The following is a 16,047-nucleotide window of genomic DNA, read 5'->3' as shown; positions in this document are numbered from 1 at the left end:
GTTCAGCCATCAGAGGTTTCTCGAAGGCCGTTTCTTACCTTTCTAACCCATGAACTTGTTTCCTTCATTCGTAAGCTAATTTCGATACTATTACTCCTTTCAAAAGTGATTTTTAACTTCGCTGTTGAGTTTCTACCTCTTCTATCTCAAATTATTTTGCCATCAGCTACATCCAAATGACCATTATTTAAGATGCGCTGGCTTGAAACAATTCCCCAGGCTTTCATAATATTACAGCCAGGTTTGTTTTCAGAGCCACTCTACTGGATGGAACAACATGCCATATCCTCGTAGCATGAGATATTTCTTTATGGTTAACCTCCAATTTGCTCCTTTAGCTCCAGGTCCGCTAAACCAATTTGACAAAACTTATACATCTTCATTGGCTTCTCCCCCAGCACCATCTTTAGTGATCTACATTTAATTTCATTCATTCAAAAAACATTTATTGAGTGTCTACTCTCTGCAAGGCATCTAAGAGCCAGGTGGCTTGACTAGGTCCAAGAACAGGGTGCGGCCAGGCTCTAGGTAGCTAAGGTATTCATAACTGGAACTAGTGTAAGATAATGACAATTATTAGTTACCATTCAAATGTAGAACAAAAATAAACCTGTCAGAGTTGTTGTTTTTTTGTAAGTGTAACATGCAATTTGTTATCATATTTCAGAAATTACCAAAGGGGTTTGATGCTCTCACATTGCTGGACAGATACACAGTGCAGATGCAGCAACACAGCAGTCATTTATAAAGCCAGCTTATGCTATACGTGAAAGGCACTAGAGAACAACAACTCTGGGCAAAGGGAGGCAGAATGATACATTCCTCGCAATCCCCAGTCTAAGCCTTTTCAAAGACGGCACAAGGCGCTAGGATTCCATTTCTAAGGGCTGCTGTAGCTTTTCAAACTTGATAGCTTCCTTATAGTTTACACTTATCATATTAAGAAAAATGGTAATGAGGAGTTCATGACAACTGCTTTTAGAAGGAACAAAGGCTCAATTGCTGAGAAAAAAAGAAGTAATATCTATTTTCATGGAAAGAGGCCTCCAGTGAACAACTTGGCTGTAGCTCTGCTCTCTCATTATTCCCAAGCTCAGTAAAAATAAGGCACCAGGCCACGACTATAGCTGAAACTCCAACCAATATGATTTGCATGGAATTGTCTTTCTTCTCAAACAGCTATTTTGAATCTTCGGATCACAGCTCCAGGGGGATGAAACAGAACTAGTTTGTTCCATTCACATGAAATTAACTAACAAATCGATCACAAGGTGTCGGTGTTCTAACTACTGAACACCAGTTCCCCCCGCCCCCAATACATACCCCCCCAATAAAAATCAAAATAAACCAACAGAGGCATCCAACTCTTGGCAGTTGCCTGAATTTAACAACAACAAAACCAAGACTAAGCCCCAGCGAAACTGATTCAGAAAGCCCCCTCCGAATATTCCAAGCCCCTAACAGGCTGAGTATTCCTGAATGCCTGGACAGTTGCTCCTCTCTCCAGATTAGTTTTTTTTCTGCAATTACTTCAAATAATGGGAAATAAATAGCTTCTTTATTCCATATTAAGAGTGGCAAAGAAGCAGCACAAGTGAGAGCTATATCTTTTTCTAAAAGCATGTCTTGACTAATGGAGAAAGAGAACATTCTAAACTCAACATGAACACTCTAGGGGCCAGGCAGCATGGACGTAAAACCTAGCCCCATAGGCATGCTATAAAGCTTCAATCCTGTGTTAAAATCAGGAAGGCAGGGCCCTCTCTGCCTTGGTGAAAACAGCCACTTGCCAAATGGCATAAGCTAGGAGTAGCTACTGATATGACACATACTTGGAAATCATACCATGGAAATACTATATACTATTTGCTAAACAGAAATCCAATCTGATTCTTGCATTTTACCACCTAATCATTGTTTTAAATAAAAAGGTAACAATGACACTTGGAGTCTATTATCAAAGGGTCTTTTATTAAGAATCTCCCATTGACATCTTTGAGGCACCCACGCCTGTTCTCTAAAGCATTTGCTTGCCACGAGGAAGGCATGCCCTCCACCTGCCCCCCACCCAAACCTTCCCTAATAGCCCTGTGGGAATTCATTGCCCATGGATGTCTCTAAACCCTCTTTAAACCTATATCTGTTTTCAGCCTATACCATCTCTTGGGGTAACCAGATCGATACTTTTACTTCCTGCTATAAATTTAGTAAAGCACCAAAGAGAAGATTCAAAGAGAACAATGTCAAAGCCTCTGCTGGAACAGTTCCAATGAGCAAAGGTCACATTGGGCTCGAGGTAAATAAACAGCACGTGGGAGACTCTCTCCCCTCAACCTGCCTCTCTCAGGCGTGGGCTGCAGACTGTGGTGTGCCATCAATTTGTATCTCTTGTCAAGAAGCCAACCGTCAAGCAGAGGTTTTCGACTGGGCTCTAGTCACATCTTTCTTCCCAGTGCAACAGCACACCGCCCCTCCCCTCCACTGGCTCCTGCTCATCTAGTCTCTCCTTCATTTGCTTTGAAAAGGGAAAGAAATGTGCAAAATCATTTTAAAAAATCCTGGTCAGGGATTTGCAAGCTACCCACAGAGACTGTTATACAGCTGACAGAAATCAACGTGGCAGGGTCTCTGGGCTAATTAAACGAATGTGACAATTTAAAAAGCTGCAAAGTGCCTTGTGAACCATGGAGTGGTCAAAAATGAAAAAGGAAAAAAAAATCCTTGTACTGCCTTAAAGATATGAAAGAAGCTTACACAGTTAATAATTAAGAAAACCATTGCAGGGACAATTTAAACTCCTCGGCCAAATCAGATTGGGAGTCTCTGAAGTGATGAAATATGGAATTCAAAGTCCCACTTTGAAAATACTTGGAATTGTTGAACGACAATCAGACAAATCACAATAACATCCAATAGAAGCTTGCATGCATTTAGGGGTTAGAATTCACTGAATGTTTCATTTATCTTACCATATTTCATCCACTCAAGAATCCAGAGAAGTTGCTTCTCTTATTCTTATTTCACGGGTCAAATACCTGAATCTCACAGAAGAGCATCCACGGGCACAAAGTCATGCAGCCAGCATGTCACAGATCAAGGCTCTCCAGCCAGGTGTCTGGCTTTGCGCGCTGGACTTTTGCCACCACCATTCTCCATAGGATGGGCTCTCTAAAAGGGAACACTGCAGAATGTTCAGCAGGAACCAGGCTTTCTCACCTTTCTGTATGCCAATCATATTTTGGTGGTTGAATGAGCCACTTTATAATTGTTTTGAAACCACTGCTCTTACTCATGCCACTTTCTCAATTCATTGTCACGTGTGTGGGTCACACCACCTGGATGAGGCAAATCAAAGAACATAAGTCTGCCTCTAAGGAGAGGTCTAGATATATTCAATGTGTCTTGTCACCAAAATACAATCCAATGAAGGGCTGCTCACAGGACTTAGACCATTTTAAGGTTAATAATCCAGATCTAGGGTCCCTGTAATAGTAGATCAAAGTGCAGGTGAGCAACTTATGCTACGAAGTAAGGCGTCATCTAAAGTCTCTGGAGCTGTCCAACTGCTGGCTGTGACCCTTCCTTTGACGATACACCTTAGGTGAGTATCTCAAGAGACGGAAAAGCTGGAGAGGGTGGAAAAGGGAGAGTGCAAGGGTGGGAGAGGAGAGGGTGAATCTGATCACTGGGTTTTTACAGTACCATTTTTCTGGAAAGGACCCTTCCAGGGTCTCATGTACCTGTTCCTTCCCTGGGGCTGAAGGCATTATCACTCCTTTTGAACACAGGGAAGGGACCCTGCCTGAGTTCTGGGTTAGGGGTGGGCACTTGCTTCCCTGCACTGCCCTCCAGGCCAAGTGTATATGCCTTAAATTTCTCTCCTCTTCTCTCTTTTGTGGGAACACTCATTTTATCTCTACCTACTCAGACTGATATTTGGTTCTTTTTTTTATACAATAAAGGCAGTGCTCAGAACTGGAGTAGCATTTGACCAATATATTCTACAAAAGCCTCAGGATGGAAATAAATTATTCAGATAAACTCTAAACGTGGTCAAGGGTACAGAGCTGAAAAGGTAGAACAAGATTTGGTTTTACTTAATGATAAGACTCAGAACAAAGACCTAGAGTGGATCTTAAGAGATAATCTAGGGGCAGCTCTGTTCACTAGAACTTTCTGCAGTGGTGGAAATATCGTATTTTTGACTGTTCAGTGATAGCCACTGGCCACACGTGGCTACTGAGCATTTGAAACGTGTCTAGTGGACTGAGGAACTGAACTTTTATTAAAATTTAATTACTTTAGATTTAAATAACTGGCTTTATGTGGCTATTGTCACTGTATTGGACAGCACAAAACAGTCAACACTTCAATTTTACAGATGGAAAACCTGAAGCACATAATGGTTAAGAGAGTAGCCAAGGGTCACAAAATAAGGTAGTGGAAGGGTCAGGACTAGCTTTGAGGGCTCTTGATGCCAAGTCCAGTGTCATTGTCACATTGCTTTCCTCTTAACCACAGTTATTCCACAGGCTAGTGCTTAATGGTATTCGCTCTGTAACACAGACCAGGCTCTGACAACATTGGGGTGGAGCTTCCAGATCAGACCGTCACTCAGTTTTGGATCAAAAGTACTGGGTGAAAGAGGCTATGCTGGGGGCTCCTGGGTTAAAGAGCAGGAAAGAAGCTGCAGAGTTTGAGGGTGGACAAGCTTCTCGGGGTTCCTCCAATTCCAACAGATACTGAGGAGTTGGAAGGGAACTGAATAAAAAACTATCAAGAGTTCCAGACAGCCAGGAAGCTTTCATCTGCCTTAGTTTTAGATGGATCTTAGTTCTCCAGTTTGTGATTCAGCAATTTCTAATTAACACGTTGCCAGGGAAAGCTGGATGAGTCTGTTTGTGTCAGTGTGTTCATCCCAGGATGGACGACGTTGGGGGAACGCTCTGTTTCGACACAACCTTTGTTGTGAGGCTGAGAGTGTTTAATGGAAGCAACCTACAGGCTGAGCCACAAAAAGGTATGGAAAACTCACTCTGGAGGAAAGAACACATCTCATGGAAGCCTCTTTCTTACGACTGCAATGATAAGCACAGTGAATGGACCCAATCAGGCCCTTTAACATTATTCAAGAGACTTGAATCATCTCTCCTCTCTCTGATTATAGCAGCATAGGGAGCCTCACTTTGGGCTTTAATCAATGCTGTGTTTAAAGTGATAAGGCCAACATTATTGTACTTTGAGGGGCAATATTAAAAATAGGCTACAGCAATGGTATTAAATAATACTTGGCAATAGAGAAACAGCACAAAAGGTGATGCTAAATACATTATTTGGAGAAATAAGAAATGGAGTCATTATAGTGCCTATTATTTGCATACCATTCTCACTAAACACTATTATCTGCTTATTAACTTACAATATCTTCATGGAAAATCAAATAATTATTTTACCATGGGAGGGAATAACACTATGAGATAATTTTCTCTAACCGTTCCTCTACAAATTTAAGTCATTCAACAAACACGGTGCACTTATTCAATGCACTTTTTATACATCTACACTTGTCACCTTTGTGTGCATGTCAGGGCGTGGTGCTTTTGGGCTAGGCCAAAGGAAAAGAAAGATGAGTGTAACACAGACTCTGCTCTTAGGGACCTCACATTATGCCATGAGAGGCAGCACCCCCAACATACAAAGGTGACAAGTGTAGATGTATAAAGTGCTGAGGGGACCCAGGAGAAGGAGAGAGAGAGATTCATCTCATTTGGACAGTGTTAGGGATTCAGAGAAGAAGCTCTCTGTGTTGGCTCTCACAAGGTGTGAACAGGAGTTCTCCAGGCCGACAAGGGTAGATGCAGTTCCAGGCAGAGGGAGGTGCCACACAGAGGTGGTGGGGTGTGTGTGTGTGTGTGTCATATCTGAGGAAGGGAAAGAAATCCAAGGAAGATGGAGAAAAGGGCACATAACCAGGAAAGGTGGCAAGAGATGAGTAGGCAGGAGTGATGGCAAACAGGAGAGGCCCTGACTGCCAAAATAAGGATTTTGGAATTTATCCTCTAGGCGCTGGGGAAGCACAATACCTCTGCTTAAGTACTTTTGGTGACAAAGACCTCACCTCCCTTATATCCTTTGACAGATCCACCAATTAGGACAGGGAAGAGCGGAAGGATCTGATACTTATTGAGTGTTCCAAGGACTATTCTAGGGGTTTCACATACATCAGCTCATTCAATCCTCCCACTAATCCTGAAAATTAAGCAGTATTATCCCAATTTTGTAAATGAGATCCAGAAGGGTTAAGTTACCCAAGAATATTCAGCTGGTGAGAAGAGCGAAGCTCCACTTCCTTAACCATGATGTATCCCTAGAACATCCTTCCTTGTATTGCTCAGATATTTATCCTTGTGTAAAAGCACTCCAGGGATTGGGTCCCACCATTTGGGGCCTTCTGGCCTAAATGCGGTCTCTGAGTCTCGCCTCCAATGGTAAGTCCCTCAGGCAGCCATGGCTTGCTCCCTCTTCTAGTTCAGTTTTCGTCTGGTTAGCCTATGTCTTCGGCCATTCCTACTTTGAATCCACTCACTATCCTGCTTACTCTTTGCTAAACGCATTTCAGCTCAGCAGCATCCTTCTTAAAATGTTTTATGAAAGTAATAGAAATTATAAAACTTGAGAAAATTTACAAAAGAAAAAAAATCACCCATAATCCTGTCACTCTAACAAAACAAGAACTATTAGTTCAGAATATTTTCCTTTACTTTTTATTCATATTTTTACATAGCTATAAAAATTAAGTACATAAAATGTTATATTCTGGTTATATCACTTGAGATTATATCGTAAGGTTTTTTTTTCCATGTCGCTACACCACCCTCGAAGCCGCCATTTTAAAGGCCAATTATTTTTCTGAGTATATAAATCAGAGTTTGTTCAACTACTCCCCTATCGTTGGATATATAGTAGCTTTTTTTGCTCTTACAAATAATGTTGTAATGAATAACTTTGTTCATGAACTTTTTCTGGGGGTTTGGATCTCCCCCACAGCATGGATTCCCTAAAATGGAATGACAGATTACTAATATCCTTGCAAAAATAGGGTGGCCAAGCTAAAAATATGGAGAAGCAAACTGTGTTCATGAACTGAAAATCGCAACCAGGTAAAAACATCAATTCTCCCCAAATTGGTCTATACATTGATAGATGTAATGCGATATGAACCAGCATTTAAGCAGGATTATTTGTAAATACAGACAACACGTTTCTAAAATTCATACAGAAACGAAAGGGAACTAGCATCGCTAAACTATTCTAAGGAAAAGGAACAAAGCTGGAGGATTCACATTGTCCTATTTTAAGACTTACTATAAAGCTACAGTATTCAAGACATTACGGTATTGGTGAAAGGCCGGAGACATGGACCAATGGAATCCACTACAGAGTCTAGAAATAGGCCCACATAAATAAAGTCAATCTACTTTCTACAAAAATGCAAAATCAATTCAAAAGAGAAAGACAGTCCTTTCAACAAATGGCACTGGAACACAGTGAACTTCACCTACAATGAAGCTTCAACCTATACCTCACACCATATACCAAAACTAATTCAAAACGAATCAAAGACCTAAATGTAAAACATAAAACTATAAAGCTCAAAACAAAACATGGGAGAAAATATTTACAACCTTGGGTTAGACAACAAGTTCTTAGACGACACCAAAATCGCAATCCATGAAAGGAAAAAAGGAAAAATTTGATTTCATCAAGTGAAGAACTTTTGCTCTTAGAAGGATACCATCAAGGAAATGGAAAGACAGGACAAGCCCAGTCTGGGAGAAAATATTTGCTAATTACGTATCTGACCAAAGATTTATACCCAGAATATATAAATAACTCTCAAAATTCAACAATAAGGCAACAAACAACCTGATTTTAAAAATGGGCAAAAGATTTGACCAGACATTTCATCAAAGAAGATATGCAAAAATGAAAATAAGCATATGAAAAGATGCTCAACATCATTAGCTATTTGGGAAATAATATTTAAAACCACAATGATATACTACTACACATCTATCAGAAAGGCTTACATAAAAAATAACAGGGGCCAGCCCGGTGGCGCAGTGGTTAAGTTGGCATGTTCCGCTTCGGCGGCCCGGGGTTCACCAGTTCGGATCCCGGGTGCGGACATGGCACCGCTTGGCAAAAGCCATGCTGTGGTAGGCGTCCTACATATAAAGTAGAGGAAGATGGGCAGGGATGTTAGCTCAGGGCCAGTCTTCCTCAGCAAAAAGAGGAGGATTGGTAGCAGATGTTAGCTCAGGGCTGATCTTCCTCAAAAAAGAAAAAACAAGATTAAGTGCTAGCAAGGATGTGAGCGACCGGTTCTTTCATATACTGCTAGTGTGAATACAAAATGGTACAGCCACTCTGGAAAACGATTCAGCACTTTTTTTATAAGGTTAAACATACACTTGACCCGGCAATCCCACTCTTAGGTATATACCCCCAGATAAGTGAAAACTTACTGTTCACACAAAAATCTGTACATTATTATTAGCAGCAACATCATTCATAATCACCAAAAAACTAGAAACAACCCAAATGTTCTTCAATGATCGAATGGATAGATAAATTGTAGTACATCCATGTAATGGAATGTTACTCAGGAATAGAACGGAATAAATTATTGCTGCATGCAACAGCCTGAATGAATTTCAAAGGCATATGCTGAGTGAAAGAATCACTACTGAAAGATACACACTGCATGATTCTGTTTATGTGACATTCTAGAAAAGGCAACACTGGAGGGACAGAGAACAGATCAGTTGTTGCTAGGGGCTGGGGGTGGGGAGAACAGTCTGATCGCAGAAGGATAATATGAGGGAATTCTTTGGGATATTGGGATTGTTTTGTATTCTGTTACAAGTGGTAATTACAGGAATCTATGCATGTGTTAAAATTCATAGGACTGTAACTAAAAGAAGTAAATAAATAAATCTTCCTGAATGTAATTTGTTAAAATGTGTGGCTAGAAATCAATGCCACAAGCCGGGGCTGGTCTAAGTAAAACAGAGCAGAGGGATTCTAGCCCCTTCTCAGTTCCAGGTGTTCTAGATCAGGAGTCAGCAACCTGCCTCTCACAGGCCAAATCTGGCCCACTGCCTGGTTTTCTAAATAAAGGTTTATTGGAACACAGTCACAGGCATTCTTCAACATATTGTCTATGGATGTTTTCATGCTCAAACAACAGGGTTGAGTAGTTGAGACAGAGACTATACTCCCCAAGAAGACAAATATACTTACAATCTAGTGCTTTACAGGAAAATTTTGCCAATCTCTGTTCTAGATTTTTGTCTTCTACTATTATATTTTTGAGCAGCAATATCTATTATTGCTAAACTTGTTCTTGTCTCCTCTAAACATTGGTGGACTCAAGTGCATAACCATGCAGTTACGTTCCTATGAAACTTCATTGTATTAGATTTGATCCATCTGGTGAGCTGTTTTCCTGATTCTGACACATGGTATTATTAGCAATGACGTCTAGCTTCATTGCTATCCACTGGGTCAGGGGCTGAGCCCTGTAATAATCACTTAGAACCTACTCCTTCAGCCCCACATCTTTACGGGGAAAGGCAGAATGCATAATGGTTAACGGCGTGGACTCTGAAGCCATACTGCCTGGGTTGAGATCTTGGCTGTGCTACTGGTTAGCCGTTGAACTTGGAAAGTCACTTAAACTCAAAGCACTTCCATTTCATTATCTGTACTGGGGGAATGATAAGAGTACTTGCTTCCTGACATGGGTAGGGTGATTAATAAGTCACTCTATGTGAAATCCTTAGAACAGTGCCAGGTGCAAAAAATTGCTATGTAACTGTTTGATATTATTATTAGTGCATACGTTCAATTCAGGCCAACCTGAGTTCCAATCCTGTTTCAACTGCTTAGTAGTTGCTTGATTACGTGACTTGGGCAATTTACTCAACCTTGAGGCCTCCAGGCTGCCCTCAACTCATTAGTCAGTGGTCTCTGGGTAATAAACTAAGCACTGCTGGAGAAAATTACCCAATCTACAGACTGGAGCCTGTATACATTTTATGTCTTCAATATCACCTGGCTTCTTGACATTGCCTCATAATCTTATTGTATTCCTTAGATAGCCCTCTCTCTCCCTTTCAATGACTATTTCAAACCTTCTCCAATCTCCTCAAACCTCTGAAATTTCCCCTGACTGCCTCCTACCGTACCCTGCCGGCTTATTAGTAAACTTGGGCTGGAAATTCAAAAAATTTAAATTCTCCCATATTTACTTCTAATATTTTTGTGTTGGTTTTTAATCTGTAATACATCTGGAAATAACATTGTTGTATGGTGTGAGCAAAGACCCAAGATTAACCTAGGGGAGACAGAAATGTTTTTGACATCATCTTCTTATCCAAGAATGGTATGCCTTTCCATTCGTTTAAATATTCTTTGGCACCTCTCGTAGTGACTTAGGTGTGTTCACATAGTTCTGGCACATTTCTTGTTAAATGAATTCATAAGATATAAATGGAACCTTTTTGCTCATTATATCTCATAGTTGGTTATATAATGATTAATTCTATATATTTATTTTGCACGCTGAAACTTTGCTGAATTGTTGTATTGTTCATAATAATGTTGTGGTTAATTTTCTTGGGGTTTTCAGGAAGACAATCTATATGTAATCTACAAATAATAGTCTTACACAATCTCTCCCATTTTAATACCTCTTATTTCCTTAGCTTGTTTAATTGCCTTGGCTAACCTCCAGAATAATATTAAATAATAATGGCAATAAAGAGCATCTAGTCTTTTTTCTTAACTATAATGGGAATGCTTCTAGAGTTTCTCTGTGAAATGAGACAGTAGTTTTTGGGTGGAGATGGATATATTTTATCGCATTAAGGATGTTTCCACCTATTTCTGTTTTATCAAGAATGAGTGTTGAATTTTGTCAAGTGTCTTTTAGTATCTATGAAGATGATTATGCAGTTTTTTCTCTTATTCTAGTCATAAAAGGCATTATATTAATAGATTTGTTAATATTTAACCAGCTTTACATTCCTGGAGTAAAACTCACTCGGTCATGGCGCATATCCTTTAAAGTTCTGTCTGATTCTGTTTGTTTGTATTTCATTGAGGACATCTGCATCAATATTCATAGGTTATATTATTCCATAATTTTCTTTTTTGCATGATCTTTTTGTCAGATTTTGGATCAATATTATGTACTAGTTTGGGTTTTCTAAAAAATACTTTGCAACCTTTTCTTCTTTTGTCTATGTTCTGGCACAGCTGAGCTGTATTATTCTTTAATGGTTTGGTTGAAGAGCCCCATGAAACCCCATGGGACTGGGACTGATAATTTCATTAATGGGGGAGACCCGTCTCCATTTCATTGATGGTGATAAGTCTGTTTAGATTTTCCCTCTTCTGGAATCAGTTTCAGTCAATTATATTTCACTGGAAAAGTTGTTCATCTTATTTACATGCCTACGTTTATCTGTCAGGGGTGAATAAATTGCCACACACGATTATTTTCATTTTCTCTGTATCTGAGAGGTTATTTCTCTGTATTATTCCTTATTTTATGTATTTTTGCCTTTTCTCTTTTATTCTTGATGAGGTTAACAAATTATTTATTGCTGTTCCTCTTTTATTTAGGAAAAAACATCTTAAATGTGCTAATTCTAATGATTTTCTGTTCATAATTTCTTAGTTTGCAGCTCTTGATTTATCTTCTTTTTAAATAGCATCTTTAAGCTCTTGTGTCACTGTTTGGCTCTTGGTTTTTAGGTAAAATTGCTTCATTTTTTTAACAATTCATGCCACTATGTTGGTCATAGCTTTAATTTATTCCCTAACAACATTTTTTTCTGTTACATTTTTACAGGCTTCTTTTTTGTATTTTTGCATAGCTCTCATAGTGATTCCTTTTTTGATTATTACTAATTTTTTAGTAACAAGAGTTCTTCCTGGACTGTTATTTGCAGGACGTCTTTGTGGCAATGGAGGCTGTGGCTCAATCCCAGACTAGCACGGATTCTCTTCTGAACACGATAGTGTGTGCCCAAACGCTCTGGCCTTTACTTCTGTCTATCAAGAGACATCAGCCCTGCAGGCTGCTCACAAAGCAGCATCTTATTCCTGCCTCAGCTACAAAGTGCTTTCCACAAATGAGGATTAGCTACGTAACTTCTCATTCAATTCTGCCTTTCTCACTTCTCAGATATGTATGTGCCAGACTTGGTCCACAGAAGCTCCCATCACAAGCCTTCACACCCATTCCCATTATTCCAATATTGTTTTTGCTTTTCATGGTGTGCTCCTTATCCTGAAACTCAGTGCTTCGTAACCTATGCCCCAGATCCATGACCACGGAAATCATCTCTTGGATTTTTCCCTGTTTGACCTTCACACAAAAAAATTGTGATTTTGGCTTATGGATGTCTTCTGGTTACATCAATTATGGAGTTTACATTTCTCTTTCTCATTCTCCATAAGGCTTTTGGTGAATAACAAGAGAAGGTGATTAGCAAGCCTTGCTTTGTTCTTTCATTTCAAAACAGGAAGATGCCTACCAAATTGATTCTGAGAAGCCACTTTCTGGATCTATTTTCCAGGGACACTTTACACAGATGCAAATGGAATGGTTATACTTGCTTACATTACCCTTTTCTTCCCCAACCCAAGTCTGCTAGCAAAGTCAGGACAAAAAGGCTGGTTCTCAAACACCAGTTGGAAGCTATTACTTCTTTCAGATAAGCCTTGACTGCTTTTTGGCAAACCAATACATTGTTTCATTACCCTCTCTGTACACCAAGATACAGAAAGCAGGTGTAAATTCTACATGTGGCTTAAATTCTCACCTGCTTTCATTCAATTCAATAGAAAATAATAAACCACCATGTTCACAAAAAGAAACAGGTTGACAGAAAACAGACTTATTTTTATAGCACACCTAAGATATATAGGGACTCATATATTTACTCAGCTATTTTAAAGGGGCTACTCTTGCTCACTCCCTGGACAGTTAAATGCTGAGTTGCTAAGTTACTGGTATTTGACATCATCTCTTCCCTGACATATCCCGTGTTTGACAGGTTCCCGTGATTCACTGGGCCAGTCACCTCGTTACTCACGTTACTCATTTTCCCAATGACGTCTGTATAATCATTTAAAATTCACATCATATACTAGCTGAAAACCCCCAGATTCCACACGAAAATATTTAAACTGCTTGACAGGCTCTAAGTGCATTTGGAAGCACACTGGATGGCTTACCTACATTGTGCATGTAATAGTTCTTATAATTGAATTTAGCATCTTTCTTCCGAGTTGGGTTGTGTTTGAGAAAAGAGGAAATGATTACTGGGAAGCAAATAAGGGGTAATATCTCTTATGGGCTAATTTGGTTCCATGAATAGCTCACCTCACATATGTATCCTACGTATTAAGTGCATTAGTGCTTTGAATTAGCTTCAGAAAAGGTAATACTCCATATAATTTACCCAGTCAAGGGCATTTTCACCTGGTGACAAATTTACATATTTCCCAATGTCATTAGGTAAGAGCTAGTCATCAGAATAGCAGAGGGTGCAATCATTAGTTAGTTCATTTATTTGACTCCATCTATGTTAACATTAATTATAGTCTAAATTATATTTAGCAATTGTTGTCTTTCTTGGACGGAACACTATATTGCTATTTCAAGAAACTATAATTTTAAAAGTCCACAGCAGAATAGGATAGATGCTTTTTGAAACATTCCAGAAGGATTAGTATTTAAGACAACTATATAGAAAATCGTTTGCATGTTTCCAATTTCAACATTATTTAGACATTAATTTGACAGGATATAAAATCAATTGCCTAATTATTGGTTAAATTTATCAAAGAAATTCTACTGAAAGGTGCTTGATTATGCTGCATAGTTATGATAATATAATCAAATTTCTTTTCAGACATAATTGTCTGACCAATTATGTTCCCTGATCCATTTTTTTCTCACTCTTAAGATGGGCTTTTTCATTTGTTTCCTCTTTAATAGTAAAAAATAGCAAGTACTGTACATGGTTGTCCTGTAATTATTTGGTAAGTTTTTCCATGCTAAAACTGTAAACTTAAACACAGACCTAATAAGTAGAATTGCCATAATTTCGAATGCTGTAAACACAGATCATGCCGTAATCCGAAAGAGGGGCCCGTGCCGGTGTTTACCAACCTGATCCATACGGCAGGGGGAGATCTGTAAGACGGGTACAGTTTATCAAATCAAGTTCCCTAAATCCTAGCTAGCAAATTCAGCATCCCTCCTAACCAGTGAATTACCCTTACAGATGTTGGCCTATGAAATTATCAACTACTAGGTACTTTGCTAGGAAACACAATCTGTTCAGCGTCAAATCGAAGAGAAGCGCTCGATCTGCATTTTTGACTCTAGAAAGGATTTAATTGATAGTTTGTTGATATTTTTAAGTAAATTCTTGCTAGGAACAAATAAATCATGCGACTGCAGAGCAAATAATCATTGAACATCCATCTTTAGCTAGTAGCATTTAGTGCATGCTGCTCTCCTTGGCTTAACTCTTCCAGAAATGATTACTCTAGGACTCATAAAATCCCGTGGAGCTCAGCAAAGAAGCTGCTGCGCCTGCCCACATTATTACATATGAGCAGCTTAGGAATCCCTCATATGACAGATGAATTGTAGCTGCAAAGCGCCATCACTGGGGCCAGAGTTGTTATTATTTTTCATTTCTGTTTGTACTTGAGGGGAGCTTGACTCTAAAGGAAAAATGGCATGCTGACGGAGGCGGCTACACAGGCTGGGCTGCACTGTGCAGGCTGCTGCCCGCGAGTTTCTGATTGGGAAAATTTCTAATAAGTAATAACATACTTGACAAGTAGCAAACATATCTGAATTTATGCAGCTTGTTTCGTGGGAGAAGGGCAGTTGGTGGGAAGGTGTTATACGCTGGCGAATTCTGGTCTGTTTGAAAAACGACTTGAAATTATTTTGGCATATTTGAATTTGTACGAATGAAGAAAAAAACAGAAGCTGAAATGAATTGTTTGTTGATGCCATTACAATGTTAATCATAAAGTAGAGTTGAGCTTGTGAAATAAGGATGGATTCAGGTAAGCCAACAGGAACAGGAGTAATGGATAGCATGACGGTTGTCAGAGACCTGGGGGCAAATTTTCTAACCTCTCTGGTTTCACTCTTTCCTGTTCGGTAAGATGTAACTAATCATACAATCTTTCAGGGTTGTTGTGACGTGTAAATGAGATAATGTGCTAAGTACTCTTCCTGGCACACAGTAAGTGGCCCACTACTACTATTAATTCTTTTACTAGTAGCAGTAATGTGTGTTTTTTTTTCATTATGTGAAATGAGATTTGAAAGTATTAAGAATGGCAGGAAGAAGGGACTGGCCCGGTGACATAGTAGTTAATTTCGCACACTCTGCTTCAGCAGCCTGGGGTTCGCAGGTTTGGATCCTGAGTGTGGACCTACACACCGCTCATCAGGCCACGCTGTGGCAGCATCCCACATACAAAAGAGAGGAGGATTGGCACAGGTGTTAGCTCAGGGCCAATCTTCCTCACCAAAAGGAAAAAAAAGAATGGCAGGAAGAAAGAATTAATTCCTAAGACCTGCTCAAATTATGTTGGTTTGCTGATATTCTCAGTTAAAGTTGCTAGCAGTGAGTCAGCCGGCATGTGAGGCATTGTTTTTTAAATCCAGAGACTCTCACTACAGGTTGGCAATAGGGTGGTTGACAGGTGTTGTGCAAAACAAAGAACAGGTTCTATTTCTGCTTCTGCCATACACGAGCCTCACCCTTGGTTGCAGGTCATTTATAATGTCTCCAGGCCTCAATTTCCTGAAATAATAAGGGACTACCATGTTTCCTATAAAATAAGATAATGATGTTCAAGTTCTTTGATAGGCAGTCACATGCTACAGGGAAGTAAGGTCGCCAGCTCAGGTCGAGTCAGCCCTAGAAGACC

General features: G+C 39.6%; 1 protein-coding gene across 5 annotated transcripts in view; it reads right to left on the bottom strand.

Moving 5' to 3' along the window:
* Positions 1-16,047, bottom strand: part of AFF2 (ALF transcription elongation factor 2) — a 471,106-nt gene that overhangs the window by 165,344 nt on the left and 289,715 nt on the right. The gene's annotated exons all lie outside the window — the stretch shown is intronic.

Source organism: Equus asinus, chromosome X (genome assembly GCF_041296235.1).
Source record: "Equus asinus isolate D_3611 breed Donkey chromosome X, EquAss-T2T_v2, whole genome shotgun sequence".
Classification (NCBI taxonomy): domain Eukaryota; kingdom Metazoa; phylum Chordata; class Mammalia; order Perissodactyla; family Equidae; genus Equus; species Equus asinus.
Note: the sequence above shows the minus strand (reverse complement) of the source record. Positions and strands in the feature narration are given on the sequence as shown.